An 18,501-nucleotide genomic window follows, 5' to 3' on the forward strand; every position below is an offset into this window, starting at 1 on the left:
AGAGAGGAAACCAGCTGCATTTTTCCATTAGTAGCAAGGGCTCTTTTATATGTACCATCCCACAGTCTTTGATATACCAGTCGTGGTGCACTGGTTGAAACGATAAATAGTCCAATGAGCCCACCGGCGGGGATCGATTCCAAGCCGACCGTACATCAGGCGAGTGCTTTACTACTGGGCTACGTCCGACCCAGTCAGTTGAGAAAGCATCTGATGACAGTAGCATGTACTATGTATTATATACAACACATTGAGGTCGTTTTGTGAACAACCCTCAAGGTTTTTTGTACTGGAGTTTTACTAAACATTCATTCATTCATTCATTCATTCATTCATTCATTCATTCATTCATTCAAACATACACTCGCTCATTCATTCACTAATTTATCCATTCGTGTGTTGATTCAGGCTATAGTGATTAGGTGTTTGTGAATACTGATCGGTGTATAATTACAACAACGCTTTTTTACTGGGGAACCATTGATCATATGACATATGTCGGTATCTTGATGTATTATTTCATGCAATTATTTACAATTTGCAGTTATATTTTATTTTAATATTTTTTAAAACATGCTAACTAACATTTGACATAAAAGTCATGTTACAAATATTTTTAGATTTTCATACCATAATTACCGTCCTTTAAGTCAGTCATTAGTGAACACAATATCTGACAGTATTAGAAACAGTTTTAATGAACTCACTGAGACCATAAACATCTATTTTGACACGAAGATCATATTTCTAAGTGCTGTAGTTCTGAAGACATACAGGTTTTATGATGACTGGCGGCCATTTTGAAAAACGACCGCCATCTTGTTCGCACCAACTTTAGAAAATGTCATCTTATATTTTCATCAACTCCACACCCGAGAGATTAATTTCAGCCATAGTGACAAATGTTGTACTTCCAGCCCCAGTTATTAAAAAACCTAAGGCTCTTTTCCAGCCTCTGCTGCAGGCGTAATGGTTGTTTACACATGTACGTGTGTTAAAACGATTTCAAGACATACGATTGGCTGCTCCTAGGTTATGACCAGGTCACCACTGCCATACATCCAATGAAAAACTACACGATGGAAATCGATTACATTGTGACGTATAGTTAACCTGACAATCATGGGTCTGTGACGCGTAAGTTAGCTACAAGTGCAACGGCTGTAAATAATTTTTAGTCTAAAAAGATGTTGCAAATTTGCTTAAAACCTGGTTTTTGAGGATATGTAAGAAATTGAATAATGCATTCGTGTCCGTTAGATATCATTTATCTCACTAACAGACGCATGTATTATTCTTTATTTAACATATCGAATAATGTAACACTTTTGAATGATATTGTTATTTTCTTAAGGGCAGAACGTAGCTCTGGTAAAGTGCTTGCTTGATGCGCTGTCGATCTAGGATCGATCCATGTCGGTGAGACCATTGGACTATTTCTCAATCCAGCCTGTGCACCATGACTGGTATATCAAAGGACGTGGTGTGTTGTAACACGTCTGTAGGATAGTGCATATAAAAGATCCCTTACTCCTAATGGAAACATGTAGCGGGTTTCTTCTCTAAGACTATATGTCAATATTACCAAATGTTTGACATCCAATAGCCGATGATGAATAAATCAATGTGTTCTAGTGGTGTCGTTAAACAAAACATACTTATACACCAATAACTACGATATAGGTTTTATTTTCATTTCAACTTATTTTCGTGCTTATATCCAATTATGGCTCAAACACGCTATCCTGTGCACACATACCTCAGCTATGTCAAACACGCTATCCTGTGCACACATACCTCAGCTATGTCCCATGGGTTAACCAGAACACCGCCGAGACCTGTTATAGCTTTGCAGTTTATGTCTCCGAACACCACATTGTGTTTCTGCAATCACTTAAAGGGACATATCCTAGTTTCAACCCGTGAAAATTAACACTAAGTTTAGTTAATCTACAAACCTGAAACACATTTGGATAACGTTACAATTGAGTGAAACATGAGTCTGTGACTTTGAAATGGTGAAATACCCTCTGAAAACGGACTAAAACTCGACTCCACAACTGTTACTTCTCAGACGCACGTGCGTTTTTAAAAATATGAGAAATGCATTTTGTGATATTAAAACCACCAGGATGACCAAAGACCCTTCCAATGTACGGAAATTGATAATCTAAACCATAAAATCTAAGTAAAGTATGATTTCAGTTATCAAAAACAGCTATAACAGTAAAAACTATAACTTAGTGTTTAAAAACTAGGGTATGTCTTTAACCCGAGGGTCTTTTTAAGCATTTTCAAGTCTTTATTTATCTAAACAAAACAACACTGATGAAAACCCGAAATGACATATTGGAGAAGTTTTTCATCAGACAAAGTGTTGTACGTCTTTCTTTCTCTCCATGTTTCCTTTCTGACCCCAGGGGCTGGACCCGGTGTGAAAGATGTCAAACCGGAAATACGACATGAGGTGACAAAGAAGTAACACAGTTTTCCCAGAGGGTTATGATAGTGCAGAGACTGGGGTTACCGCTGGCTTCCAATACCACTGCGATCTCAACAAGGGGCCAGTTATATCATTTAGAGACCGAGCTTTTCACTATTTGTTTGTTATTCGAATTCACGCCGGCTATGTTTTTATTTTGCGAAAACAGATGAAACGCACATGGCGGTCATAATCTGTAATTGAAACTGCACACGAGAAAAATGAGTAAGGAATGTGTGATAGCAACTTGTCGCGTATTTCTTAAAGAGACAGACCCCTAGTTTTTAAATACTAAGGCGTATTTTCCCCACTATTAGAGCCGTTTATAAAATTTGTTTTGTTCAACGACACCACAAGAGCACATTGATTGATTAATCATCGGCTATTGGATGTCAAACATTTGGTAACTCTGACAGTCTTAGAAAGAAAACCCGCTACATTTTTCCATGAGTAGAAAGGGATCTTTTATATGCACCATCACACAGACAGGATATCACATACCACGGCCTTTGATATACCAGTGTGGTGCACTGGCTGGAACGAGTAGAACCGTTTATGATCACTGAAATCAAACAGTACTTATACTATATTGTTTAGAGTATCCATTGTCGTACAAACCGGAGCGTTTCTGGTCATCCTGAAGTTGTTAATACCACAAAATGCATTTTTATTAGCTTTAAAAACGCACGTGGGTCTGAGAGGTAACGAACGGTTATGGACACGAGGTCTAGTCTATTTAAAACGCACGTGGGTCTGAGAGGTAACGAACGGTTATGGACACGAGGTCTAGTCTATTTAAAACGCACGTGGGTCTGAGAGGTAACGAACGGTTATGGACACGAGGTCTAGTCTATTTAAAAGTATTTTAAAGAGCATTTCCCTATTTCAACGTCACAGACTGTTGTTTTACTCTGTTGTAACTTTATTGAAATGTGTTACAGGGGCCTATTTCACTAAAAATCGTAAGTTTACGTATGCTACTAGCAGTTATGTCAGTCATACGTTTACACGTGTTATGCTCAATTATTTGTAGCAAATACATTAATCTATGAATTAGTGTGTGACACCCAAAAGAAATGGGTTTGTTGTGGCTATTAGTTGACCAATGAGTCTTACACTTGACCGAATGCAAACCATATAAAATACATCCATAGTCTACTTATTTGTCTAGTTGTTTGTTTTCTTTGAAGTTCTGTTTTGCTTTTTTTATTTAACTTGGTTTTTTGGTGTGTGTGTGTTTGTGTGTGTGTGTGTGTGTGTATGTGTGTGTCGCTGTGTGTGTGCCGCTGTGTGTGTGTCGCTATGTGTGTGTGTGTGTGTGTGTGTGTGTCTGTGTGTGTGTGTGTGTGTCTGAATGTGTGTGTCTCTCTCTCTCTCTCTGTGTGTGTGTGTGTGTGTGTGTGTGTGTGTGTGTGTGTGTTCATCATTTCCTTGGCCTCTATCCACCCTTCCATCCATCCACCCACCGACCCATCTGTCCATTCTGGTAAATAACCACCAAAACACTCATCCATCCATCTATCCATCCATCCATCCATCCACCCCACTCATGTATTCAATCAGAATCCACTCATTGTCTGTTCATCAATTCATCCATCCATCCATCCATCCATCCATCCATCCATCCACTCATCAATCCATCCTTTCATCCATCCATTCTTCTGTTTTATTTTGTTTTTCGACTCAGTATTTTGATAAAGTAAAACTTTACAACTGACGAAGCACTGTGTAGACTGATCTTCATGGGAATACAGTGACATTTTACCAGTCTATCCGTCACGCACGGAACAATGACCCGGATTTCGGTGCTGGACAATGGGCGATCACGGGGACCTACATATGAACCATTCACGCCCACTGGCTTACTGCATTACCAAGCCATAAAACCACAAACACATTTCCACGGAACCCAAAAAACCACAGAGGACGTTTTGAATGACACCAGGTCACCAGTAGGTCGCAATCTCTCTGAAGGGGCCAGCGCTCTTGTCTCAAGGAGCTAAGGTCTCCGAGGTCAAGGCCCGGGGTCATATGTTGATCACATTAAAAGAGGCAGACAAAACCGGCGGTGGGTGTGCGGTGTTTATATGTTTTCGCTCACACGGGGTAAGAAGCTGGGGTCCGACCATTGTATGAGATTTATGAATGGGCGGGAAGGAGTCGGCACCGCTAGGCGCTAGTAACGGGACCCAGTGTTAACTCCCGGCTTGTGAACCAGTTGCGCACCCAGATCCCAAGGACGCGATTCTGTGGGTCAGTGATGTTACTGAAATGATCTTTTCTTCATCTCCACACCCACACAACACTGCTTGTACTTCATTCACAGGCGTAAAACGGTCGGCACCTGGGGTGGTGGTGGTGGTGGTGGTGTGTGTGTGTGTGTGTGTGTGTGTTTTTTTTTCTGTGTTTGTGTGTGTGTGTGTGTATGTGAGTGTGTGTGTTGTTGTGTATGTATGTGTGTGTGTGTGTGTGTGTGTTTGTTGTGTGTGTGTTTGTTGTTGTGTGTGTGTGTGTGTGTCTATTTGTGTGTGTGTGTGTATGTGTTGTGTGTGCGTATGCATGTATGTGTGTGTGTCTGTCTGTCTGTCTGCATGTGTGTCTGTATGTGTGTATATGTGTGTGTGCTTGTGCCTCTCTGTGTGTGTGTGGTTGAATAATAACCAAGCGGACCTTTTTCTATAACTTTTTCTTATATATAACTTAATATTGCATCGTAAAATTAATTTTAGCCTCAACGGGAGGGGGAGGAGGGGGGGGGGCATCAAAATTCTCCTGCCTACGCACCTGCTATTAAATTACTCTTACCCAGGTCTTCGTCTACGAGGGGTCGGGGGGGGGGGGGGGGGGGGCTCGACGTAACACAGAGGTAAAGAGTTCGCTTGATGCGCGGTTGGTTTGGGATCGATCCCCGTCGGTGGGCCCATTAGGCTATTTCTCTTTCCAGCCACTGGTATACCAAAGGCCGAGGTATGTGCTATCATGTTTGAGGGATAGTGCAAATAATAAATCCCTTGCTACTAATGGAAATGTAGCGGGTTTCTTCTCTAAGACTATATGTCACATATTACAAAATGTTTGACATCCAATAGCCGATGATTAATAATTGACTTAACTCTACGTTCAAAATGAGTTTGTACAATAGTAACTGATTTTGACATATATAATATTCAATACATTAATATCTGTAGATTATTTACATACAGTGCGATTTTATTAATTTAGATAGTATCATCATACCAATGAAAAAAGAAAGAAATGTTTTATTTAACGACGCACTCAACACATTTTATTTTACGGTTATATGGCGTCAGACATATGGTTAAGGACCACACAGATTTTGAGAAGAAACCCGCTGTCGCCACTACATGGGCTACTCTTTCCGATTAGCAGCAAGGGATCTTTTATTTGCGCTTCCCACAGGCAGGATAACACAAACCATGGCCTTTGTTGAACCAGTTATGGATCACTGGTCTGTGCAAGTGGTTTACACCTACCCATTGAGCCTTGCGGAGCACTCATCAGGGTTTGGAGTCGATATCTGGATTAAAAATCCCATGCCTCGACTGGGATCCGAACCCAGTACCTACCAGCCTGTAGACCGATGGCCTAACCACGACGCCATCGAGGCCGGTCATACCCATGACACCATGTACTGAAAAAATCAGACGAACAAACAAAAACACCAAACAGAAAACACCAAACAAAACGTATCCGTTCGTTATACACGTATATGTGACAGTGGCGGATCCAAAAAAATCCATTTAAGGAGCCCCAATGACACGAGGCGGAATGCCAAGGGATCTTTGGGGGAGGGTTGGAGGGGGATCGTAAAAAAAATTAAATTAATATATAATAAAATTATAACTATCGCAAACTTTAGGGGAGGCCCGGGCCCTTGTCTCTCCCCCCCCCCCCCAACCCACCCCCCGATCCGACTCTGTGTTCTGTAACAGGTAATGATATTCAAGTCCGGCTCATGTAATATTCTACCCTATTTGATAAAGTGACGCCGTACAGCCCGTAGTCAAGTACTTCACAAATGAATGGCAGGTTTCGTTTTGTTTTGCGCTACATGGAGTGCCATTCACCTCGCCTTTTCTCATCTACTCCCCAGAACACAGATCCATATCGATATACACCTCAATGTATGTATTACAGTGAAGCACTGTTTGTCGTGTACGGGCTAATAAATCATATCAAAGGTGACGATATTAAATTATTCCTCACAACATACGAAGTGACGTATGTCACCTCGGACAGACTTTATGCTGTATAACGCGTCATACTGCGTGAAATTCAAAACATGATGCAAGTGTAATAAAATGGCCCTAAAGAAACCATTAAAAGCGTCTGAGTATCTCGCGTCCCAAGTGATTGTATTATTGTTTCACGGCATTGTGGAAATGGTATTAGCTATGCTTGCAGATAAACAGACATGATATACCAAGGGGCTGACTGTGAGGATATAGTTATTATACACTCTAACATGATATACCAAGGGGCTGACTGTGAGGATATAGTTATTATACACTCTAACATGATATACCAAGGGGCTGACTGTGAGGATATAGTTATTATACACTCTAACATGATATACCAAGGAGCTGACTGTGAGAATATAGTTATTATACACTCTAACATGATATACCAAGGAGCTGACTGTGAGGATATAGTTATTATACACTCTAACATGATATACCACGGGGCTAACTATGAAGATATAGTTATTATATACTCTAACATGATATACCAAGGGGCTGACTGTGAGGATAGTTATTATACACTCTAACATGATATACCAAGGAGCTGACTATGAGAATATAGTTATTATACACTCTAACATGATATACCAAGGGGCTGACTGTGAGGATATAGTTATTATACACTCTAACATGATATACCAAGGAGCTGACTGTGAGAATATAGTTATTATACACTCTAACATGATATACCAAGGAGCTTACTGTGAGGATATAGTTATTATACACTCTAACATGATATACAAAGGGGTCGACTGTTAAGATATAGTTATTATACACTATAACATGATATACCATGGGGCTGAAAGTAATATACACACTGACATGATAAACCACGGGAATGACTGATATATACACTGACATGATAGACCACGTGATTGACTGTGATATATACACACTGACATGATAGACCACGGGGATAACTGTTATATACAAACAATGACATGATAGACCACGGGGATGACTGTGATATATACACACTGACATGATAGACCACGGAGATGACTGTGATATATATACACTGACATGATAGACCCCGGGGATGACTGTGATATATACACACTGACATGATGGACCACGGGGATGACTGTGATATATATACACACTGACATGATAGACCATGGAGATGACTGTGATATATACACACTGACATGATGGACCACGGGGATGACTGTGATATATACACATTGACATGATAGACCACGGGGATGACTGTGATATATATACACACTGACATGATAGACCACGGAGATGACTGTGATATATATACACTGACATGATAGACCACGGGGATGACTGTGATATATACACACTGACATGATGGACCACGGGGATGACTGTGATATATATACACACTGACATGATAGACCACGGAGATGACTGTGATATATACACACTGACATGATAGACCACGGGGATGACTGTGATATATATACACACTGACATGATAGACCACGGAGATGACTGTGATATATATACACTGACATGACAGACCACGGGGATGACTGTGATATATACACACTGACATGACAGACCACGTAGATAACTGTGATATATACACACTGACATGATAGACCACGTAGATAACTGTGATATATACACACTGACATGACAGACCACGTAGATAACTATGATATAGATAACTGTGATATATACGCACTGACATGATAGGCCACGTACATAACTGTGATATATACACACTGACATGACAGACCACGTACATACCTGTGATATATACGCACTGACATGACAGACCACGTAGATACCTGTGATATATACTCACTGACATGACAGGCCACGTAGATAACTGTGATATATACACACAGACATGACAGGCCACGTAGATACCTGTGATATATACACACTGACATGACAGACCACGTAGATACCTGTGATATATACACACTGACATGACAGACCACGTAGATACCTGTGATATATACACACAGACATGACAGACCACGTAGATACCTGTGATATATACACACTGACATGACAGACCACGTACATACCTGTGATATATACACACTGGCATGACAGACCACGTAGATACCTGTGATATATACACACTGACATGACAGACCACGTAGATAACTGTGATATATACACACAGACATTATAGACCACGTACATACCTGTGATATATACACACTGACATGACAGACCACGTAGATACCTGTGATATATACACACTGACATGACAGACCACGTAGATACCTGTGATATATACACACTGACATGACAGACCACGTAGATACCTGTGATATATACACACTGACATGACAGGCCACGTAGGTACCTGTGATATATACACACTGACATGACAGGCCACGTAGATACCTGTGATATATACACACTGACATGACAGACCACGTAGATAACTGTGATATATACACACAGACATGACAGACCACGTAAATACCTGTGATATATACACACTGACATGACAGACCACGTAGATAACTATGATATATACACACTGACATGATAGGCCACGTAGATAACTGTGATATATACACACTGATATGATAGACCACGTAGCAATCTAATTAAAATTAGCTCCACAATTACATGTGGATCTAACACCAGCCAGTTGGAGCTCATGTCCACCAATCAAAACCTTACTTGCAGAATCCTGCACGTGATTAAAAAATAATTTTAATTAGATTGACCACGTAGATACCTGTGATATATACACACTGACATGATAGACCACGTAGATACCTGTGATATATACACACTGACATGATAGACCACGTAGATAACTGTGATATATACACACTGATATGATAGACAACTGTGATATATACACACTGATATGATAGACAACTGTAATATATACACACTGACATGATAGATAACTGTGATATATACACTGACATGATATGACGGCAACCCAGGCAATTAAGACAATGGTAACGGTAAAACAAATATCATGGAAAATTTGTCTCTGCATTATTTTCCGCGGCAGTTTTGCTGTTAATTTTATAAGAGGTGAGTTTAATTTGTCAATATTACAAAAGTTAAATAATTAATTAAGAAAAGTGACAAAGAAAGTTTTGTGGCAAAAGAAATGCCGCAGAAATTTGAAAACACCGCGGCAGTCTCCACGGCATTACCGATTGCTATGTTTAATTGCCATTCTTGGACGGTGAGAATAACATTAAATGTCAGCAATAAAATGTATCTATTCGAACAAAATTAGCGTTAAATTAAAATCAAGAAGTTTAGCTAAATCATTCAAGATTTACACAATCTATCTCTGAACATTAAAACCGTCAGATGTGACGTTTAAAATATTATTATTATCATTAATATCGTACTATAGGTGACATCTGTATGAAGTGTGTCTTCTCAAAGCTAACAAGTGCAAGGCAAACAGTTAAAAGTGCCACTAATAATTTATTTAAGCCCTGCGTCTTTGTAAGCCAGGAAGCGATTGGCCGGGTCTCAAGCCGTGCGCGTGCTCGTTTGATTAGCCGCTTAACTGTTCATTGTCAGTTCGATCCGTGCCCGTTAGAGTTTGTTTCTCACACTATGACAAGTGCAAAATCAGAACGATCTGTTAAAACTAAACCACTTTGCCATTATATCTCTTGTAGGTTTTCCATGGGAAAATGTCCGTGTGCACGCGCCAGGGCTACGTATTCGGAGAGTGTGCATGCGCGGGCGGAAGGGCGTTTTTGTGAGCGCACGTGACCGAGCAGCTTGTAAATCGTGATAAAGGGAACCAGCGATTCATAAAACGACGACATTTTTCAGTTGAGGGGTTTTGTCTTATGATAGAAGGGTTTTGTTTTTCTGGTGGGTGGGTGAAGCCTTTTTCCATGAATACGTGGATTGCGTGCGACCTAATAGACAGTGAGATATTTTATTAGCGTAATCACAATTTACATTGGTAAATCTAGAAACCTGCACAAGGTTATAACAGAGAGAAGTCTGATGCCGTTAACAAATAAATTGAGGTTGTCTTAATAACTATTACTTCTCAGACAAACGTGCTTTTTTTTAATTATGAAAAATGCATTTTAGGGTATTGTTCAAACCTGGATAACCAGAGCCACATGTACGAAAATTAATATTCTAAATAATAAAATTTAAGTACTTCTAATTTAAATGAAAAAACTCCAACAACAACAAAACGGCTTTAATACTGAAAAATACGTCGCAGTGTTTAAAAACTAGGGTTTGTCACTTTAACTGTTTTTGTGTTGACGTGTTTACAAAATGAACACAAAATGTAAAGAATTGCAGCTAATTTTTACCTAATACATGACAATGACGTCGTGCACATTTCACGGCCTAACTAAGCCTGATGCTAGGGACTAGGTAAACACTCGAGTGCGTTTAATGGTTTGATCCGACGACTGAATGAATGAATGTTTAACGACACCCCAGCACGAAAAACACATTAGCTATTGGACGTCAAACTATGGTAATGCAAACAAATAAAGTGATGATCAACACCAATGCAAAAATTCAAGACTTAAACAAAAACACAGTAAAGAATCGTGCAAAAACACAAACATCACAGATAGATACTGACTTTTACTCAAAATTTTAATTGTATCCCGAAGAAAACAAGGGGATTTGTGCTGTATTGGCCATTCTCAAAGAGAATGTTACACCCCTGCACCACGGTGAGTTTACAGCACGCGCAGGGGATCCGACGACTGAAGGCACTCACGTGAGCACTCTGCAAGTACCACTGAGCTCATAGGGACGAGACGTAGCCCAATGGTAAAGCGCTCTCTTTTTGTCTCTCTTTTTCGCACCACTAAAGCTGATCGTTAAAATAGCCGACATACACAATTGTTTTCTTCTGTATCATACAGTTTAGTGTAATTTTACTTTTATTAGATAAGTATCTTTCCAGAGGGGCCATAGGCTTATGTATATATGTAAGTATGTGCGTCTGTATGTCGGTGTTAGAAAGATTGCGCATACGTGCCCAATTGTTGTAAAATATTTTGAATGTTTATAACCAACTCTGGTCGTATTAAAACAGTTTCTAATAACATGAAGAATTATGAGATACATTCTTGTGAACATTTGGAGTAGTACAAACAAAACATTCATTCAAATCCATATTTAGATCACCTTTCAACTGGAAAGCAACTCAAACCCAAGTCCCTCACACTCAAGAGTTCGATGGCCAATGGCCCCTCCCTCCCTCATCCCTTCCGCTTCCGACTCACGTGGCATAACACTGATGATTCATGATTAACTCACATCAACAGAATCTCACACGCATTGCGTCATTTTTAGGAAAAATGTTTCCGATTTAATATAGTCAGATTTAATCTATAGTCACGTGATACGCTAAATTATCTCACATGGAGACAAATAAACATTCAGACACGAAGATAATAATAATAATCATCATCATCATTATTATTATTATAGTATCATGTGAAATAAATAAGTATAGATTAGCAAGAGTTAGAGTTGGGCTATATTTCTTGAAATACGACCCCTGTATTTTAAGAAAATTACTACGTTCAAGTTTTCTCAGAGATTTTCCCTCTTGTTTGTTATGAAACTCTATAATCGACTTGGCAGATTAAATCCAATGAAATAAAACTCTCATGTACGACTAATTTCGTATTGGTTACACATGTCAAACACTTGATGGTGGGAAAAGTGATTGAGAAGTTATTTTCTGCTTATACTTTTGTCAAGCGTGCCCTACGGGGATCACAGCAAACAAGCCATCGACACGTGTGACGCTTTTGTGCGCATGTCAAAAGGCGGGAGATCCTGCGTGAAACTTCCCGGTGGCGCTAGTTCTCACGGACGGGCCCGGCGGACCTCGCTATCTCTGAGAATAGAACCACGTTCACGCTGAAGACAATAGGATGGCGAGCCCGAAAATAAACTGTTACTATTACGCTAACCGATGCTGTAATTAATGGAAACTCTCAAAATAAACACTGCAGTCGAAGTTTACAAAAACTCGAGAATGAGACAACTGCGATAATAGAGCATTACGACACACCATGGACAGCCGATTATTTAAATTAAGTGTCATGTTGTTGATTGACGACGCCGCCGCCGTCACTGTCATCCACGTGGTAGATTTATTTAAGGTTAAACTCAAAATAAATAAAATTATATTGAAAGCATGACACTAAAAGGAGTTAGTATGTTTGTACGTTCTCGACTGCGTTTTATCACTGATCCCAAATATACAACCACTGTATTGTATGCAGGTTATTTCTTGGGGATGGGGATAACCTCCATTTTCCAGATTCTGATTAAAATGCCATACAGAGGTTAGTTCTTGCGGATGAGGTATAACATTTCCTGAATAGTTATGCTGATTAAACCCGAAACAGGCATATAGAGGTAATTTTGGTGGGTATGGAGATAACATTTTCCCGAACAGTTATACCGATTAAAACCCCAAAACAAGTATATAGAGTTTTTTCTTGGGGATGGGGATAACATTTTCCAAAATAGTTACACTGATTAAAACTCCAAACAGACATACAGCTGTTGTTTCTTGAGGATGAAGATAACATTTTCCAGAATAATTATACTCATTAAAACGGGTGAATCTCGCATGCAACGCAAAAAGACTTGCGAAAATGACGCGATGTTGACCATGAGAGCTTTCTCAATTTAGCCCCTGGGCCCTGTTTCACAAAACACCGTAAGCCTAGTTTTGCACGTAAACGTAAATCTACGACTAAACCACAATTGTTATTACTATTATAGTACAACAAATACAGTTAGAAATATACCTATTTCATTTTCTTTTGTCCTTAAAATGATCTATTTTCATTAATGATGTAATTTTCTTTGTGAAATAGATGCCAAACACTTGTAAATGTATGCCCGGTATAACTTACGATGTTTTGTGAAATTGCACCCTGAATTTTTACTAAGTTGTATCAGAATTACAAAACGGGTGAATGCATTTCTAACGGTACCCTATTTATATAGCCTATTTTATTATCCACATAGTTCCAAATATTCAGGGAAATATATATATATATATATATATATATATATATATATATATATATATATATATATATAATCAGTATGACCCACGTGTGTCATAATGATTTCACGTGCACCACGAATGACGTAATTTTGTGAAGCGACGTCATAACTTAATGTGGCTTCCTCAGTGTAAGGTATCAATACACAGATGTCATCTGCCATTGAAACCCTGGTTAAATTGCCCAACCTCAAACGAAGATTGCCAATAGAACGGGTTCTCGTTGGCACTAACAACATACATCATTGCGAACATACATTATATAAGCATTTATTTTCACTCCAAAATTGAGTACATTTCCGTCTCAGTGTTTTACTATATGACCGCATCTGGCTGTAGTACCGGTCCGAATAGGTGGTTCATTAACCGATTCACTCCGACTGTCTCTTGCGCTATACATCCATGTTCCAAAAGGTCGATGCACAATATTACAAAATAACATGGGCAAAATACAACCAGAAGGCTTACCATTAAACATACATATTGTTTTAATTCTTCACCATTTCCTAGAAGTGAATATGTGAACCATATCATATGTCACAATTAGGAACTATAGTGATGAATGAACTCTCACCCGGAAGTGATCTGTGTAGTGAGACCTAAACGCTTATTAAAAAAACATTACGTCATTTCGGAAAATGACGTCGTTTCGTCGTCTACATTTAGTTACGTTTCAAACGTTTTGACATGGACCTAGCTTGTTATTCATAAAAATAATAGTTTGGATAATGTGGATAATAAAGAAATTATTACACTCGCGTGTGAATCGTACTGATTTTACGAAACTCGTGTCGGGATTCATGTATTACCCTCGCTCTCGCTCGGGTAATACAAAAATCCTGACACTCATTTCGTAAAATCAGTACGACACAAGCTCGTATAATAATCTCTATTTACGTGTTTCGCTTAATCGTATAAATGCGTATAAATTTTGTCAATTATTTAATTCGAAAAAGCTACCAACGACAAAGAAATTATGTATGTTCTTAAATGTGATTAACTATGTTTTCAAAAAATATCTGTACATCATAATTATAGACACAGTACGCAATGGTTAACATCTAAAGTATACTCCTGCTTATAACACATATTATTATACCTATTTGTGTGTGTGTGTGTGTGTATGTGTGTGTGTATGTGTGTGTATGTATGTGTGTGTGTATGTGTCTGTCTGTGTGTGTGTCTGTGTGTGTGTCTGTCTGTGTGTGTGTGTGTATATATATATACTCTTAGCTATTCAGTGTTCGTTTCTCCAAATTAAATCATGCGTTATAAACTATTGCGTTAATAGAGACACACAAATAGGATGTATATTCAGTTTGAACAGAATCAGACACGCTATTCTGCTCACGTCCAAAAAGATATAAGAATATATAAGAGTAAAAAGAATTTAGGCAAGGTCATTTGTGTACTGTAACCGTAACCAGCGTAATTTGGCTGATAGTTAACAGTTTCAGAAACACTGTTATCTCTTGAAGTTATAAGATCCATTCCCCTCGGTGGATAAACCCATTTGAGTTTTGTTACTCCACCCAGTGCTTCACGACGGGTATATCAAAGGCTGTGGCATATGCTAGCCTGACTGGAAAAGTGTACAAAAAATACCAGAACAGCCTGTGTGACAGCAGAGAGCTATTCGCGCACTCTCTATGCCATTGTCGCGGTTCCAATACTTAAACACATTAGCCGTAGTTAAACATAATTGTTCCTTCTTTGTTTGCAGCATGTGTTAAAATTTCACACATGGCTACTGGCGTTAGTTAGCCATCAGAAAATAACTCTATCAGGCTTCGTCCACTGGATGTTTGATGGCCAGCTGACCACACTTGACAGGAAAGCGCTAATAACAGGCGTGGTCTTCTGTTCTGCCACAGTCCGATGGGAAAACCCGCTCGTATCACAGAGGGGATTCCCCCATTATCGATATGGTGTTTCACGTAGTTGTCATAATATTTAGTTTAGGTCAGTCAGATGCGTGTTTGGAACTCCTGTAATATAGAAGATACTAGAATAATTTATTACTGTATGCCACGAAGTAAAGATTCCGCATGTGTTTCTGCGATAACTTGGTGTGGAAATGGTGAATGTTTGATTTTGTTCACATTGTATAGAAAATGTTATATTTATTTTACTTCATGTACCATGGATATGTTCTGAGAGAAATAAATAAATAAATAAATAAATAAATAAATAAATAAATAAATAATGAATGAATGAATGAATGAATGAATGAATGAATGAATGAATAAATGAATGAATGAAATAAGCGACAAAGGATGTTACATAAGGCTCGTATGTATAGTTTGGGGAGGGGGGGGGGCATACCATATTGTATATACATGTATAGCAGGACAAAAAGTAAATGATTTCTAATCTTTGTTTCAGTTAGGGTAGTTGTGATAATTAAGACCATTAGAACATTAATCCACATATGTCTGGCGATGTTAAAAAAAAAGTTCAAACGTTTGTTTGGAATCCCAAGGTGGACCGAGATGAGAGGGACTGTGAAATTTAGAGGTAGTGTGCAGTCCACAGGTGGTGTGTAATCCAGAGATGGTCTATAACTTATAGGTAGTGTGTAGTCCAGAGGGGTTGTAAAATCCGGACGTGGTGTGCAATCTAGAGGGGTTGTACAATCCAGAAATATTGTGTAACCTAGTTATGATGCCACATTCTAAAATCGAATAATGTGCCAAAGAACAGTATCAGAACGATATATAGTTGGTGGTATAATTTAAAGTATAAATGTATACAGTGAAATTCAGCACGTGAAATGAACACTAGTTTCCGAATGGGACATGTAATATCGAATGAGCTTGTCAAAAGACGATGTACATTTAGTTTATTTTAATGTTCTTTTATATTACTGTATGTGGGTGGTTGATTTATACAGATGTGAATGATGCGTGGATAATGTGTGTGGGGAGGGTGAGTTATAACTCTTAGTTTAATATCGTGCGCTGTTGTGAAAGATTAACAGTATTTGTGCTTTTTCTTTCTTCTTTTTGTTTTGGTAATACTCGTTTTTAATTTATTCTTTGTCGAATTTATCTTTTCTAAAACAAATATTTGGTACGTGACACTAATAGAATTCCGCTCATACATTCTTATGGCTATACTTTTAAATACAGATGAAGATCGAAAGCAGTTTCACCTCAAAACCACAGGTGAAATATTGTTTGTTTTAATCCGAGTTCACGTCTTTTATCATAGCCATATTTTGCCCCAACTCCATCCCTTTTGTTAACATAGTTTAAACAAATAAACAGTTATTAACCGGAACAAACGTTTGTTAATAGTTTTTTTTTCTCTTACACTATTAATATTTGCTTGTGTTTAGTTTAGTTGCTTACTGAAACAGTACTAACACGAATGTTTGTGGACTACTAAACCAGAATCGGATTAAGAACAGAACAAAACAGAACGTTTTTCAACTCAGATCACCAAACGGTGATACACTAAGGTGGTTTATAAACATATTATACAGACAGAAAGAAAGAAATGTTTTATTTAACGACGCACTCAACACATTGTATTTACGGTTATATGGCGTCAGACATATGGTTATGACCACACAGATATTGAGAGAGGAAACCAACTGTCGCCACTTCATGGGCTACTCTTTTCGATTAGCAGATAGATATAGTAACCACGGTTTTCTTTATGGGGACACAGTCGCAGACGTCTGCATCAGATTTGCGACCGAGCGGAGAAGTTGAAAACTGTTCAACTTTGATCTTCCTCAGAGCACATTTTATGGAAATCAGGATTAGCTCTCGTCAACTGTTCAAGGGCATAATTCACAAAGCTCTCTTAGACTCTGCTAGACAACAAAGCATCCTCTTTGCAAGTCTTTTAGCATTGCACTACGAGATCGCAAAATTTCGAGAGTTTAGTGAATTAGGCCCCAGATCTGTCAGAGCGTCTGCGCTGGTCGGCGTCCTTTACAGATTTTATTAAAACCATGCTCAGTGGAGTATAAAATACTGAATATTGTTTTCAATACTGTGGGGATTTTTTGGGGAGGGTACATTTAATTTTTTAAATAGCACAACACAACAGGAACAATGTTGAATAGGAGAAACCGGGTGTTGCTCGATTTCCCGTTTTGGCGCTACTTTCACCTAGTTCAGCAATGTCCCTCTTCACTTCCTGGCCCCTTGCTCAGAATGCCGGATTTATCTGTTTGTCTTATTATCTGTCTGTTTGTCTTATTATCTGTCTGTTTGTCTTATTGTCTGGTTGTTTGCTTTATTATCTGTCTGTTTGTCTTATTATATGTCTGTTTGCTTTATTATCTGTCTGTTTGTTTTATTATCTGTCTGTTTGTCTTATTATCTATTATCTGTCTGTTTGTTTTATTATCTGTCTGTTTGTTTTATTATCTGTCTGTTTGTCTTATTATCTGTCTGCTTGCCTTATTATCTGTCTGTTTGCCTTATTATCTGTCTGTTTCTTTTATTATCTGTCTGTTTGTCTTATTATCTGTCTGTTTGCTTTATTATCTGTCTGTTTGTCTTATTATCTGTCTGTTTGTCTTATTATCTGTCTGTTTGTCTTATTACCTGTCTGTTTGCTTTATTATCTGTCTCTTTGTCTTATTATTTGTCTGTTTGTCTTATTACCTGTCTGTTTGCTTTATTACATGTCTGTTTGTCTTATTATCTGTCTGTTTCCTTTAGTATCTGTCTGTTTCCTTTATTATCTGTCTGTTTGTCTTATTACCTGTCTGTTTGCTTTATTACATGTCT

The sequence above is a fragment of the Gigantopelta aegis genome, chromosome 10 (genome assembly GCF_016097555.1).
Source record: "Gigantopelta aegis isolate Gae_Host chromosome 10, Gae_host_genome, whole genome shotgun sequence".
In the NCBI taxonomy this organism is placed as follows: Eukaryota; Metazoa; Mollusca; class Gastropoda; order Neomphalida; family Peltospiridae; genus Gigantopelta; species Gigantopelta aegis.